Source organism: Eublepharis macularius, chromosome 2 (genome assembly GCF_028583425.1).
Source record: "Eublepharis macularius isolate TG4126 chromosome 2, MPM_Emac_v1.0, whole genome shotgun sequence".
NCBI classification, from domain to species: domain Eukaryota; kingdom Metazoa; phylum Chordata; class Lepidosauria; order Squamata; family Eublepharidae; genus Eublepharis; species Eublepharis macularius.
Window position 1 is genome coordinate 193,681,015 of NC_072791.1, and position 15,616 is coordinate 193,696,630.

Here is a 15,616-nt window from a genome sequence, read left to right on the forward strand (position 1 = left end):
TTACCGATTGTACCACTGTGTCAACTCTTGTCCAAGCTCTTGCACACCTTTGTACAGTAGAGCATTCACAGTTTGCTGGATCCAGGTAATTAAATCTCTGCTTTGCAGGCCCTCCAGAATTTCACCAGATCCCAGAGGGAGGGAGTCTCCTCTGTTCATGCATTCCAGAGAAGGAAGACACTAGTGTAAAAGCCTCCTTCTGGTCAATCAGCCCTGGGGCCAGGAACCGCCACCAGGCCCTGAGTTGCAGACCATAGGGCACACAGAGGGTTATACTGGGAGAGGCAATCCTGTAGGTACGAGGGTTCCAGATGGTTAAGGGCTTTAAATTTTAAATCCAATACCTTGAATTTGATTCAGAAAACAATTGGAAACTAGTGCAGTTGCTTCAAAATCAAAGTAATATGTGCTGACCATGGTGCGCCAGTCAACAGTCTGGCAGCTGCATTCTGTAGCAATTGAAGTATCCAAAGCACCTTCAAGGTAAGCCCCATGTAGAATAAGTTACAGTAGTCTAGACGAGGAGTGACCGTAGCATGAATCATTGTGCCAAGGTCAGGGATAACTGGTAAGCCTGGCAGAGATGGTAGAATGCCAACCTCACCACCACCGTGGACACCACACTCCCATCTCCTGACAGAGTCCATCGCTGTAAGCTGGACTCCATAAAGTGATGGAAGTACAGTGCCCACTATTGGCGCAGACCAAGCTAGCCGCATGACTTCTGTTTTTGATGGATATAACTTCAGCCAACTATCGCTCAGCCAATCAATCACCACATCCAAACACTGGGCCTGGACTGAGATCTCAGCCTCTGGCTGCTTATCTAGCAGGAAATAGAGCTGGGTGTCATCAGATACTGGTGGCACCCAACTCCAGACCCCCTGACAATTGCTACTAAAGGGCATGTGATGGATTGCACGTTTTAAAAAGCTAGGAAGGGCTGAACACAAGGCTGGAGGACTGTTAAGAGTTAATCCCTCACAGAATAAGAGAACGTTGAGTGACAGGCTACTCCAAGGGATCTGCTTGGGTAGCATGTGCTGGAAAGAGGAGGGTCTGTTTTCAGTCCTAGTAGAGAGATCCAGTGTGAAGAGTTGGGAGTTGGAGTCCTAATGGAGAGCAGTTTTAACACTGACAGGAGAACTGGGAAAAGTTGGCAAGAAGGTTTGGGAGGCAGATGCAGACTCCCAAATAGGCCAAAGAAAGGGGATAGAACTTCTAAGGAGAGGATATTTTCACGGCCCAGTCAAACAGGGAGGTAGATCTGGAGAGCGGAGAGATCCCTGGTTGGGTGTGGTTGGAAACTGCCTGTGGAGACGTGTAGATTCAGTTGATAATTGAAAGAAAGCACTGATGTCTGAAGAGAAGGGGACTGGGGTACTAGAAAGTGGATGCCAGCATTCCTTACTCCAGAAGAGAAGAATACTAGAAGAAAGTATGCTAGAGTGCTTGGGGGAAAACAAGGGAACCAAAGCCTCATAAGCCTTCAAGTATTTGTGAAGAGCATAAGAACCAAAATCTGTGCATGTTCTGCATGTTCTTACCATGTGTGTATGTAAGAATCATAGGCTTGGAAGAGACCTCTAGGGTCATCTAGTCCAGCCCCCTGCACACTGATTGCCCCAGTGACCCCCCACTCCATGTTGAATTACCTGGTTTCACCTGACTTTTCCTCTCTAAAATAAATAAACTAGTTAATTATTTTTGAATTTTAAAAATGCTTCTGGTGCCACTTCTGCTGTTTAAGGATGAGGGGATGTTATAGGGCACATATAACTATTGAATAGCATTGGAGAAAGAATTGTTCCCTGAGGGATTCCACAAGAGAGTTCCTACTAAGCCAACTTCTCTTCCCCAATGGCAACTCTAAAAAAGGGTCCTTGAATGAATAAGAGCAGATCCAGAGGAGTTAGCCATGTTAGTCTGTAGTTGCAAAATAGTAAAAAGTCCAGTAGCGCCTCTAAGACTAACCAGCTTTATTGAGACATAAGCTTTCAAGAACCACAGTTTATCTGATGAAGAAAGCTTATGCCTCAATAAAGTCTTTAGTCTTAAAGGTGCTACTGGACTTTTTTTACTATGGATGAATGAGGGGAGCCAAGCCAAAGCAGTTCCCCTCACCCCCAGCAAGGCTAAGTGCTTTCCAAAACTGAGTGGTCAAGAGGGTCAAACGCTGCCAACAGATCTAACTAAATCAGCAGCGCATGCCCACCTTTATCTACATGGAATCGAAGAGTGTCGGCCTGTGCCACTAGAGCTGTCTCAGTGCCAAATCCAGGCCTGAGGCCAGACTGGAATGGGCTCAACATAAATGTTTCCATCAAGAACTAGACAGATGCAGGCAATAACAAACCACCTCTGCCCATCTCTTGCCTTGAAAACCCCCTGAGGGGTTGCCATAAGCCTATTGTGATTTGACAGCACTTAATTATTATAATTATTTAATTTTCTTTAAATAAACTGTCTAGATCAGTATAATCAGAGACTGATATCCATACCAGAACAATATACAGGACTCACCATTCAAGTGGATCACAAAGAAAGAAGATGTTTCCATGCCGTTTGGATCTTATTTAGCTATAACCATTGAAGAATGAGATTTGGAAGCCGTTGTAAAAAAACCTGTGAGCTGCAGCAGTGCTAAAGTGCATCTTACCTTGTGGTAAGATGAGAGCTGGGACAACTAACATTTTAATTTTTTCATGGATCCAGGTAATACAGTAAGAGGGGATCTCCATGTCCTTCAATTTTCATTAATACGACTACAGCATAAATTTAGAACTTACTATGCATAGATCCAGAGGAGTTAGCCGCATTAGTCTGTAGTAGCAAAATAGTAAAGAGTCCAGTAGCACCTTTAAGACTAATCAACTTTATTGTAGCATAAGCTTTCGAGGGCCACAGCTCTCTTCGTCAGATGTATGAAGCATAGGAAGAAATGGGCCAGAGATATATTGGTGGTGAGGGGAGGGGTAAGAGGATGCAGAGAGTGAGGGTCATGTAAATGTAAATAAGTTATAAGAAATCATGAAAGAGGTGGAATGCACAATCCAGGCTGGGTGTGACCCCTCCCCTCCATGGCAGAATCTGAATAGAATGCCTGAAGGCAATTACTTTTGGTAATGAGATAACCATTCTTAGTCTCTATTCAATCCAAGTCTGACTGAGTCAAATTTACATATGAATTTTCAAAAGCTTATGCTACAATAAATTTTTTAATCTTAAAGGTGCTGCTGGACTCTTTACTACTATGCATGTCGTCACTGAGAAAGGTATGAGAAATTCCTCTTGGCATATTACCAGGACCCACAAAAAGTAAAAACACTCATGCCCTTTGCTTTTTGCCCTCTCTCTGTGAAACAAGATGAGGAAGGAATGGGTTTGAAGATGCAAGACTCAGCCATCCAGGGATGGGATGTTTGCTCAAAGGAGCACTTCTGTGGCGTAGGGATGCTTGTGAAATTTTCCCCATCTGTTTTCTTCCCAGACTACTGGATTTCGATTTACCGGATCTTGCTTGAGGAATAGCACCAGCATTAGTAACTTGCCATTGTTTAGACCCTGGTGCTGTTTGCTGCAATTTTCTGTTTTCAGTTTGTCCCCTTATACCAATGTGAACAAGGGCTTCAGCAGGGCTTTTTCTCTGGGGAAAGAGGTGGTGGAACTCAGTGGTTGACCTCAGAGAAAATGGTCACATGGCTGGTGGCCCCACCCCCACCCAGACAGAGGGGAGTTTAGATTGCCCTCCGTGCTGCTTGGCGGCGCGGAGGGCCATCTCAACTCCCCCCTGTCTGGAGATCAGGGGGAGGGGCCACCAGCCATGTGACCATTTTCAAGAGGTTCCGGAACTCTGTTCCCCCACGTTCCCCCTGAAAAAAAGCCCTGTGCTTCAGTAAGTTGGTCAAAACACTGCATGAAAAATAACTTGATGCCCTCCCAGGATCATATCAAAATTCCATTTTGCAGCATTCTTTAATGAGCGCATACATGCACATCAGTAACTTGTTGAAGGGAGAGTAAACTGAAAACTTTATCAAATCGCCCGTGCACTGTTTCCAAAGCTAATTTAGTAATCCTGCAAGAGAGGACAAATGGATCAGAACATATGGCATGCCATTGCCTACTCCATGAAACGCCACCAGATTGGAACAAGAACACCTCATCTCGGTAGAGAACTGCGGTCTAGCAAGAGGAACTTTTGTGGATGCAAACAGCTTTTCTGATCAATTTTCAGCTCAAAGTTATTCTTTTGCGCCCACTGAGGAAATGTGGAATGTATGCTGCCCAGACAACATCAGAGACTGACTAAGACGTTTATGTAAATCTGGTACTGTGATTTCAAGATTGATGCTGTATTTTAAGACATCATCCACGCTTAAAGTGGGGGAAAAATGAGAGTTGTAAATATCTGTAAGCACCACTAAATCTGGATTTAATGTTGAAAACATAAATAAGTTAACAAATCACTTGACTCTATATTTAAAGACCAGCAAATAAAAAAACACAAACCAAAAAAGTAAGACTGAATTCCAGCCTCTTCCTCATGTGTTAGGCCTGTGGATTAATAAAACGTGTTCTGCATTTAAAACATATGATCTTTCAATGGATTTTGAAGAATGTTAACTCTGCTTAGGATTGCAGTTTTATACAAATGTTTATTTACTTAAGTTATCCTCTGCCTTTCCCCCCGATGGGAACCCAGCTCAGCTTACATCATTCTTTTCTCTATTTTTCCCGTGACAACCCTGTGAAGTAGGTTAGGCTGAGAGTGTTCGACTGGCCCAGAGTTACCTGGCAAGCTTTCACAGCAATGTGGGGATTCGAACCTGAGTCTCCCAGATCCTAGTCCGACACTCTAACCACTACACCACACCAACACCATTAAATATATGGTGCAATGTTAACAGATTTAAAAGCAATGTCCTCCTTTGGTTCCTTTTATAATATGCTTTTATCATTGACTAAAAAAGTCTTTGTATTTCACATTAATTCAAGTGTTTTCCTCATACCTTGCCATAGCAAAATAACATATTTTTATACTATCTTCTTTTACCCATTAACGTTGTATTTATAAATAAGCCAGGTTATCTCTTTCTTTTTTCCCCTGCTATGAAATGTTTTATCTAACAGCTGCTCACCCTAGTAGTTCAGTACTCCACTTCACTAAATTAGGACACTTTATCTTAAGGCTTCATAATCTTACGAGACTATAATTGGAAAGTTTATAAAAAAAAAACACCCACCCTGCTTTGTAAGCTTGGCAGCTGAGATAGGAAGAGGGAATGAGACGAGCTACAGCCGAATTACACCATCGCTGCTAGCCTGACTCCACTTGACAGAGCCGTTTAATATTTTGACAAGACAAAATATAAAGCAGCATTTTATTCTGTAGAGACTTCACTAGACACAAGCATGGAAGTACTTGTGATCAATAAAGTTTGCGGTGGAGAGTGATTTATTTACAGCAGGGTATTATGTAGAGAAAGAGCTGTGATATTTCCACAGGCTTTGACGGCATAATGGGCCCCTCTCAATCCTTACATGGAAGGGTTAGATTGTCATGGCTGCTCAGGCAGTATTCAAAACGTTATCTGATCAGCCTTAAAGACTTCAGAACGAGACAGATGATTAGTTACTCTAAACGATCCTCATCATGCAGAAATTGATGATTTAATATAGTCAATGACAGACGATTCCATTTGTACTAGATAAAGTGTCTGCGGTTTGTATCAATCATAATAGAGTTATTATTGAGCATAAAAGAAAAGCATGTTTAATATCATTAATTCCAGATATGTCGCTTTGCACATCTGGCATTCATCCATAGAGCAGAACCACTCCAGGCGATCATTCCTGCCAGTGCACTGGTGACTCCAGTGTTTTTTTGTAATTTCAAAATGTTTTTCAGCACCTCCAGCTAGGTGCAATAACAGTTTACAGATTACCTATGTCATCACATTTTGACAAACTTCTCAATCTGATGTGACCTTCATCTTTAGCCATCTGCTTGCCTTTGTTTCTGCTGCGGCTTCTTCTTTTAAAAAACAAACCTCCCCAGCTTAAAGCCGTAGTAAATTCCATATTCTTCTGGGTCAACATTTTCACCTGTGTAAATCCAAAAACATGGTCCTCCTTTAAAAGGAGGTAGCCCAGGTTCAAATCCCAGAATGACTCGTGTGAGGTGACCTCACTCTTTTCCTAGGTATCTTGATTACATTTTATCAAACAGGAGGGAGGGTGTGGATTAATCAGAAATGAAATGTCTCCTTTCAATGAATTACTCCCATATTCCCAAAAGCCTGGAAATCACTGGGAACTTCTTTGGAACAGATATTTAAGAAAAGTATGAATATTGAAAATGCAAAGGAGACAGTGTGCGGGGATTCTGATACTTTAACACTTTCTAAAACAATGTATCCATATCCCATTTTTCTTACCTCCTGCACTCTCAGGGGAACTAGCACACAATAAAACATAACACTGCAATAAAACCACAATATTAAAATATCAATATCACGTTAAAAACAATAAAACCACCAGCAGAAATCCATAATATTGTCAAAGATACAAAAGAAACCAACCTTCTGCCACTATCCAAAAGGTCCTCTTAAAGAAGAAAGGCCTCATCTCAACTTTAGTTCCAGATCTGTAGTAGTATGTAATAACCAGGGGCCCAGGATGTGGTCACAGACCCTTATCTGGGCAGAAAGTTTTTTCTGCTTTAGCACTGTTGTAACCATCTTAAGAATAAACGTACAAGAAGAGGTTTTGTTCCGAATCTCAGGATTTTAAAGATCTGTAGCTTCCAAAGATAATTCAAAGTGCTGGGCCATACCTTTAAGGCCCTAAACAGGGTACCTGAAGGGCTGTCTCCTATTGTACTGTCCAGCACATCAGTTAAGATCCTTACTCTAACCCCTGCTCTACGACCCTAGAGCAGAGGTCAACCATTAATTGACCACTCTGATTCTCTCCTCCAAAGAAAGGGCAACACCACAACTTAAATCCACTACATTAATATTAGAGTGGCTAAAATCAGTCAGCTCAACTTGAGTAGTTTCTTCTTGTATTTTCCAATCATCTAAAGCAACACATTAGGAGGAGCCTCATGTCCCTCTCTTCCTTGTTTCTGTTTTTAAAAATTCTGTACAATATAATTGTTAAACAAAATGTTTCCATAACGTGAACTCAAAAGTCAGCAAGCAAAGGTCAGAGAAGTCCCTTTAATTACACAGTGACAGAAGTTGGCATGATCATAGCATATTCATTGCAATCAGCCTCTACACATGATCCTTTCTGTAGGGAGATGGGTCTGCACCTGGCCAAGATACGCATGGTGGGCTGTCTCAGAGAGTGGGCAGACAGCCCTGCCCTTTCTCATCTGGGGAGCAAAGCAAAGCATAGAAAACTGGTTCCTGCCATCCCTCCTTTGGGAAGGTGGGACTAGGAGTGAGCTGGTTGATGTGACCCTTTCTAGACCCATTTTACCTTTCCAGTCGGCTCCAGAGATCATACTGCTGCTGATGTTGCAGCTGGTAGACCAGTCTTCATTCTGCAGTGCCTATCTGCAGGCAGGCACAGCAATATCGTGTGTCACTACTAGACATGGGCACGAACCAAAAAAATTTAACGAACCAGTGGTTCGTGGTTCAGTGCCAATGATGATCCCGAGGTCATGAACCGTTACGAACATTTTCCATTGCCGAACCGGTTCACAGTTCGCAATTCATGGGGCGTGGAATGGCTCCTGTGGCACTTAGAGAGTCCATATTCCCGGGGAGTGTTTTGCAAGCTCTCCTACAGCCATCACCCAAGTTTGGACAAGATTGCAAAAGGGATCTTGGAGTTATACCCTCTCCAATCCAAGGCCCCCAGGAAACTCTCACAAAAATCCAAGCTCCATTATACTCTCAGTCTCTCTCCCCAAAAGCTAGCAAGTGGCAAGCAAGAGCTCTGTCCCACTCCACTGCTCACTGAAAGTGAAACCCAGCCTGGGAGCCCACAGCTATTTATAAGCACAGGTACCATTGAGCAATGCAGGAGGTCTGTGTTTGACCATCAGAGCTGCCTATCAGGGTTTGCAGGGATGAGATTGGAGTGTCCATGGCTACAGAACACCCCCTTCCCCCTCCCTCCCCTGGGTGTCTTCTCCCAACTTGTAACTGCTTTGCAGCTCCGTGGTTGGAAGGAAGACCTGCCGATCAAGGTAGGCTGGGCTTCCATTTGGGTTTCCAGGGCAACAGAAGGAGCCCAGACTGAGTTCAGGCATTCCCCCGGCTCCATTGCCAGGGGAACTGATTGCTGGCGCCTGACTGTCTGGCTTCCCGAACCACGCCTGAACGCACTGAACCAGGCCTCTCCCAAACACTAGTTCATTGGCCATGGACAATCACGAACCGCTGGATCGCAATTGCGCGATCGCCAATTTCGTGGGTTTTTGAAGTTTGTAATGCGGTTCATGCCCATCTCTAGTCACTACCACCCAGTGAAGAAGAGGGTGGCATGGTGGAGAAAGCTTCTACATTGTGGGGGGGGCACTGTCAGTTGCTTAGGGTACCAAAAACATTTAGTGTTGAACAAATATCTGGGAACCCCAGATACAAATCCCCACTTTGCCATAAAGCTTGCTAGGTAAATGTGGGAGAATCATATAAACACACACAGCTTTATCTACCTTTTTAGAACACAAAATGGGACAGGAGAAAATCATTTATGTATTGCTGGAGCTTGAGTCTGAACAAAGGCTCCTGAGGCCTACATGGATATTGGGTGTTTTTGCACTGGTAATGGCCAATCATAACTAGAGATGGGCACGAACAGAGAAAAAAACTGAACATGATGTTCATTGTTCATTGCCATCCAAGAACAGGGACTCACAAACAACCACGAACATGGCCCTGTTCACAAACATGTTCGTGGTTGGCTGTTCATGGGGGCCAGCAGGCTCTCCTCCAGCCATCATCCAAGTCAAGATCCCTACTGCACCACTCTCAGAAACCTGACCTGAGCAGGCAGCAGGAAAGGTACCAATAATAAATAATAGCTTGGCCCCAGAGCCTGACAGCAGCCCTGGAACTTGAAGGGGTAGATCCCTACCGCACCACTCCCAGAAACCTTACCTGAGCAGGCACCAGGAAAGGTACCAATAATAAAGAATAGCTTGGCCCAGAGCCTGGCAGCAGCCGTGGAACTTGAAGGGGTAGATCCCTATCCCACCACACACAAAGAAAATTCAAGCTCCAATGCACTCTCCCTGTCTCTCTATCAAAATGCCAACAGCAACTCTCTCTCTCCCTCTCCACTGCCTGCAAAGTCAGAGCTGGGAGCCCCCCTCCCCCCTGCTCTTTGCTCCCTTGTTGTAACAAAATTGGAGCTCCACACTTGAAAGGAAGACCTGCCTATCAAGCTAAATTGGGCTTAGATTGGGGTTTCCAGGGCAACAGCAGGAGTTCAGACAGAGTTCAGACAATCCCTTCCTAAGTTGCCAAGGGAATTGATTGCAGGAGCCAGACTGTCTGGCTTGATGAACTACAATGAACAGCAACCAACTAGGCTTGCAACGATCACCTGTTCGTTTAGAATGGGGCCTCATGAAAAGCTTGTTCGAGAACAGCAGATTGGGCTATCTGTGGCTTTTTTTTTGTTCGTATTGCTGTTAGTGCCCATCTCTAATCATAACTGTTGCCTTATAATCCAATTGTTGTGCTGTAAATTGTTACTTTGTATACAGTTCATGCAAACAAAGGATTGTCACTACTTGCTTAGTATTGGTTGTTGCTAAAAAGGGGTGCGGTTTTCTTAAGTATAAATTGGCTCCTGTTGAGCCTGGTTTGAGTCTGTCTGCTTCCAGTCTTCAATAAAGTTGCTGTTATGAGCTGTTAATCACAATACTTAATACTGGCGATGAGGATGGGACTGAAGGTGGGTAGGCAGCCCTGCGACACCAGGAGCTGAATCACACCGGTTGCCTTGGCTGACCCAGAGCTGATACACAGCTGCTTTGTCGCAACTCACCAACAGTGAGCCATGGCCGCCAAGGGCCCCTTTGAGCCTGAGGACTGAGAGTCATACATCGTGAGGTTCGAGTTCTATCTTGAGGCGAACAAGGTCACTGATGCAAACCTTTGGAAAGTGATCTTTTTCAGCATCTGTGGACAGTCCACTTTTGACATAACCCAGGGACTTGTGGCGCCGGCACAACTCCAAGCAACAGCATTCAATGTCATCAAAGACTGGCTCCGAGACCGCTTCTCACTACAGCCGTCGAAGATCACCAGCCAGCACGCCTTCTACAAGCGGAACCAAGCCCAGGGCGAGTCAGTGACAGTTTTCAATACAGCTCTCTGACAAGCAACATGACACTACAACTTCACTCACCTAGAGATCGTGCTCCAAGATCCACTGGTATGTGGACTGCAGGATGAGAAGCTGCAATGCCGCCTATTCGCCAAGAAGAAGCTCATATTCAAGGAGGTCCTTGAGGAGGCCCTCGCAGCAGAAGCAGCTGACCAGTCAACCAGAGAGGTGTGCCAATTGCGGAGTCCAACCCTACCAAAGAGGGTGGAACAGGTCCATCACAAGAGCACTGAGAGTGACTCAGGGGATGATGACAAGGTCCACAGGACTCAAGTGGTGCAGCCCCACTATTCTGAACCACAAACCACTAACGGGTTGCCCTGCGCCAGCTGTGGAGGAAGCCACAACCAAAAATCCTGTAGATTCCACGACGCCGAATCCCAGGCTTGCAGAAAGAGGGGGCACATTGCACATGCATGCAGGGCAACCAGGAGCAGAGACTCCCTGCCGCAGACTCTGCGCCGACAGTGGACGGAACAGACAGGTTCTTTCCGGACCAAAGAATGCTACTCCGTGACCAAGTGTTCCAGCTGTACCAAAGTCCTGAGCACCCAAATGCCCACCAGAGAAAAGATCAGGGTAAGGTACACATTGAAGGAACGCCGTGCGAGATGTAGGTCGACACTGGGTCAGCACTCTCATCTTGATGGACACCTTCCACCAAGTGTTTCAAAGGCAAGTAGACTAACAGCTCGATCCATGCGACATACACTTGACTGACTTGCAGGGTTTTCGGATCCCGAGGGTGGCTGACAGCAAGTTCAAGGTCAGTTTCAAGGACTTTCATGGCCCCTTCCGCCTGGTCATCATCGAGGGGCACTGCTCAAGTTTCCTGGGACTCTATTGGTTTGACGCATTGGGAATCCATGTCACCAGCATCCAACAAATCAGCCAACTGGCCATCAAGGCCATCTGCTCTGAGTTTCCATCCATATTTGACAGCTCATTGAGATGGTACACAGGATCACCTGTCTTCTTTGACCTAGACCCTACAGTGCTGCCGATCCACTTGAAAGTTTGACGTGTTCCCTTCGCTCTCAAGCCCCGCATCAATGAGGAGCTGGAGTGGCTGATCACACAAGGGGTTCTTGAGCCTGTGACACACACCCATTGGGAGACTCCCATCAGCATGCCCATCAAGCCCAATGGGACAATACGCATCTGCGCAGACTATAAGTGCACCCTAAATAAGGCACTGCAGCAGCATGCTTATCCAGTGCCAGTAGTGAGCCACCTCCTGGCATCACTAGCCAGGGGCAAGATCTTTGTGAAGATTGACCTGGCACAAGCATACCCAGCATCCACCAGTAGATGAAGCCACCGTGGAAGCGCAAACCATCATGGCTCATCAACGTGCATTCAAAGTAAAGCAGCTCCAGTTCGGGGTCAGTGTGGCACCCAGAATTTTTCAAGGACTTATGGAGGGACTGCTGAGGGGCATCCCTGGTGTCATCCCATATTTTGATGACATCCTGATCATGGGAACGTCTTCTACAGAACTCACCAACTGCCTTCAACAAGTACTCCATTGTCTCCAGGACGCTGGACTCAAGGTTAAGAAGGAAAACTGCCAGTTTGGTGTGCCTCAAGTAGAGTTCCTGGGATTCCTGATTGATACCGATGGCATCCACCCTACAGCCAGCAAGGTACAGGCCATCTGCAGTGCATCACCACCTCGCTCCAAGAAAGAACTTGAATAGTTTCTCGGGCTCCTGAACTTTTACCATTCCTTCCTGCTGCACAAGGCATCACTGGCTGAGCCATTGCACCAACTGCTAGAGAAAAACACACCCTGGGTCTGGGGTCAGAAGCACGACCAGGCATTCTCCACAGTCAAGGAGCTCCTTTCGTCAGACAGCATGTTTACCCATTATGACAAACTCAAGCCACTCATACTCACCTGCAATGCCTCACCTTATGGAATCAGCGCAGTCCTAAGCCATCAAATGCCTGATGGGCCCCTATCGCTTACTTCTCCAGGACCCTGTCACCGGCAGAATGGAACTATGTCCAGATCGACAAAGAGGACCTTGATCTGGTCACAGGTGTAAAAATGTTCCACGACTATGTCTACGGAAGACACTTCGAGATTGCCACTGATCACAAGCCGCTACTAGGCCTCTTCACCCCAGACCAACAGACCCTACAGGTCATGTCTCTGAGAATGCTGTGCTGGTTGGTTTTCCTGTCCACTTAAGACTATGGACTTTCCTATTGTCTGGGCAAAGCCCTGGGGCATGCTGATGCCTTCAGTCATCTGCTGCTGCTGGGCCGTACCGCCGACCCATCTCCTGATCATGGGGTCATGCAGCTAGAAGACCTACTTCAACCACCTCTCCTTGCTTCAGACATCGCAGCCCACTCTGCTAAGAAACCCACATTCTCCTGGGTCCTCAACTGCGTGTAGAGGGGGTGGCCTGCCTGCCAGTTGGACACTGAGTTCCAGCCCTTCAGTTCCTGCCAGCATGAGTTCTCAGTCCACAAGAGATGCCTGCTGTGGGGGAACAGAGTCATCGTCCCACCCAGGCTGCATTAGCATGTGATGAAGGCACTTCACGTGGGGTACCTGGGGATTGTCAGGATGAAGACTCTGGCCCGCAGCTACATGTGATGGCCAGGGATGGACCAAGCGGTGGAAAGATGGGTCCAAACCTTTCAGCCCTTCCAGGAGTCTTACCCTGACATGCCACAGGGCCCTGTGCACCTATGGGAGACAACACGCACACTGTGGTTGCGGCTCCACATTGACTTCGCCAGGTCTTTTCAAGGGCACATATTCCTCATTATGGTGGACTCATTTTCAAAGTGGGTGGAAGTGGTTCCTGTGTCAGCCATGATGTCCACAGTAATCATCCACTCTTTAAGGTGCCTGTTCGCGACCCTCAGACGGCCAGATGCAATCGTCTCGGACAACAGCGCACAGTTCACCTCCCAGGAATTCCAGAGGTTCCTCAAGAACAATGCCATCTGACATATCACATCCACACCTTTCCATCCATTAACTAAAGGACAGGTGGAAAGAATGGTGAAGTCCACCAAAGACTCCCTCCTCAAATTAGGCCAGGGGGATTTGAGCCAGCAATTGGCTGATTTCTTATTGTGGCAGCACATCACCCCACACTCCACTATGGGATGGGGCCCAGTGGAACTCTTGATGGGGCGACGGCTTACCACACTGCTCGATCAGCTCCACCTAGGCTTAGCTCCAGATGCCCGGCAGGAGCTGGAGGTTTCGGGGCCATCCAGGCGGTTATGGCAGGGCAACTTAGTTTACACCAAGAACTATGGGGAAGGGCCGATCTGGGTTCTGGCATCAGTGCTCAGGGCAACTGGGCCGGTCTCCTATGAGGTGGCTAATGCCACTGGCAGGAGACACATCGACCAGCTACAGCAGTGTTGGCTGGAGTGGGCTCAAGGCCTAGACAGAGACTATTCACCCTGCACCGCTGACACAAGGGCTGATTCAGCAGCGGCGGCCGAGGAGAGTGGAGATATTCCAGCGGCACCAAGCTGTCCAGAAACTCCAGCAAGTTCGAGAGATTCCTCTTCTCCTAGCGGGGCAGAGTCCATTGCCAACACTGGGCCACCAGTCAGTGGACCGTCCATTACAGAAGGATTGTATAGGTCTCAGAGGGCTTGCCATCTCCTGTCATACCTTGGTGACTTCATTTGCAATGGAGTGTCTCGAACTTAGGTTGTGTATTGCTGGAGCTTGAGTCTGAACAAAGGCTCCTGAGGCCTACATGGCTATTGGGTGTTTTTACACTGGTAACGGCCAATCATGATCATAACTGTTGCCTTATAATACAATCGCTGTGCTGTAAATACTTACTTTGTATATACTTCATGCAAACAAAGGATTCTAACTACTTGTTTAGTATTGGTTGTTGCTAAAAGGGGTGCGGTTTTCTTAAGTATAAATTGGTTCCTGTTGAGCTTGGTTTCCGCCTGTCTGCGTCTAGTCTTCAATAAAGTTGCTGTTATGAGCTGTTAATCACAATACTTAATATATGCCACTCTGAGCTTCTTGGGATACAGGGCGGGATAAAAACATGATCGATGGTTAGACACATCATAAAATCTCAAACACGAAGCTTTCCAGGGGAGTCCATTCACTCCTTGCTGTCAATTACTTGTTTCCTCTATGCTTGAGGCTAATCACACATGTACATCACTTGACAACAAGTGCAACATCAAGTGATGAATTGCACATGTGATACCCTATCACAAATAGAAGTGTTGCATTGCGTTAAACACAATCCTTCTAGTGGAGCCAGTTCAGACATTATGCTCTCATTCATCAAGTGCCTAATCATGAAACCCTTTACATGGGAACAACTTACATGTATGAACTAAAACTTATTCTCCTTGGCCATCACTATAACTTTTTAATCAGTGAACCAACTGACTTCATGTAGGACCTTCAGAAACTGGACATATTGTTGCAGAGATCCAAGCAAATGGGATCATTCTATTGGATCTAAATATGACTTCAAGCAAAGTTGGTTTGTTTTTTTGCTTCAACGATATGTGATTTCCCCCGCATCTTTTTGGAATGCTTCGGAAAAGCATTTTAGTGTTCACAGTGAAAAAACACAATATGTAAGTGCAACATTAGAGCATGCATAAGGAAAGCACAAACCATGTAAAGGGTGCACAAAACAACAAAACAGATAACTCTGCTCTAAGACTGTCTTAACATATGGTGTGCAACAGAAGTGATCAATCATTCCAATAACTGAACTCCTCTGGGTAGCTGAAGCTGCCAGAGCAGAAAAGCAGATGACTGCTTCCTAGGTATCATTAGACCTTTTCAGACAGATCATTTCTTCCTGCATATATCTATATGCAGCAGACAATAAGCGGTACCAATGAAGTAAATTTTCGTTTAAAAAGTTCTTCTATCAAATATGAATTTCCAATGAAATCAATATTGCAGAATAACAGCAACTGCGACATAACAGAATCCCAGTGCAAGATTGTAGTCCAGTAGAACCGTAAAGATCAACAAGATTTCCAGTGTACAAGCTTCCAAGAGTCAAGCTCCCTTTGTCAGATTCTAATGCAAAATATAAAGGAATTGGGGTTGGATCCAAACCATAGAGGTAGAGCCAAAAGGTGACTTCTGCTCACAGGAGGAGTCCATTCTTAAGCAGAAGGTTTCTTCTTGAAATGGAAGGACATGTCAAATCCAACCGTTTTTCTTCTGCTTTGTCATATTTCAACCTTATTTAGTAGTTCGAGGCTCGGTCTTACA

General features: G+C 45.7%; 1 pseudogene; it reads left to right on the top strand.

The window, feature by feature from the left end:
* Positions 1–415: 415 nt before the first annotated feature.
* Positions 416–14,053, top strand: LOC129323583 (uncharacterized protein K02A2.6-like; annotated as a pseudogene).
* The last annotated feature ends 1,563 nt before the right edge of the window (positions 14,054–15,616 follow it).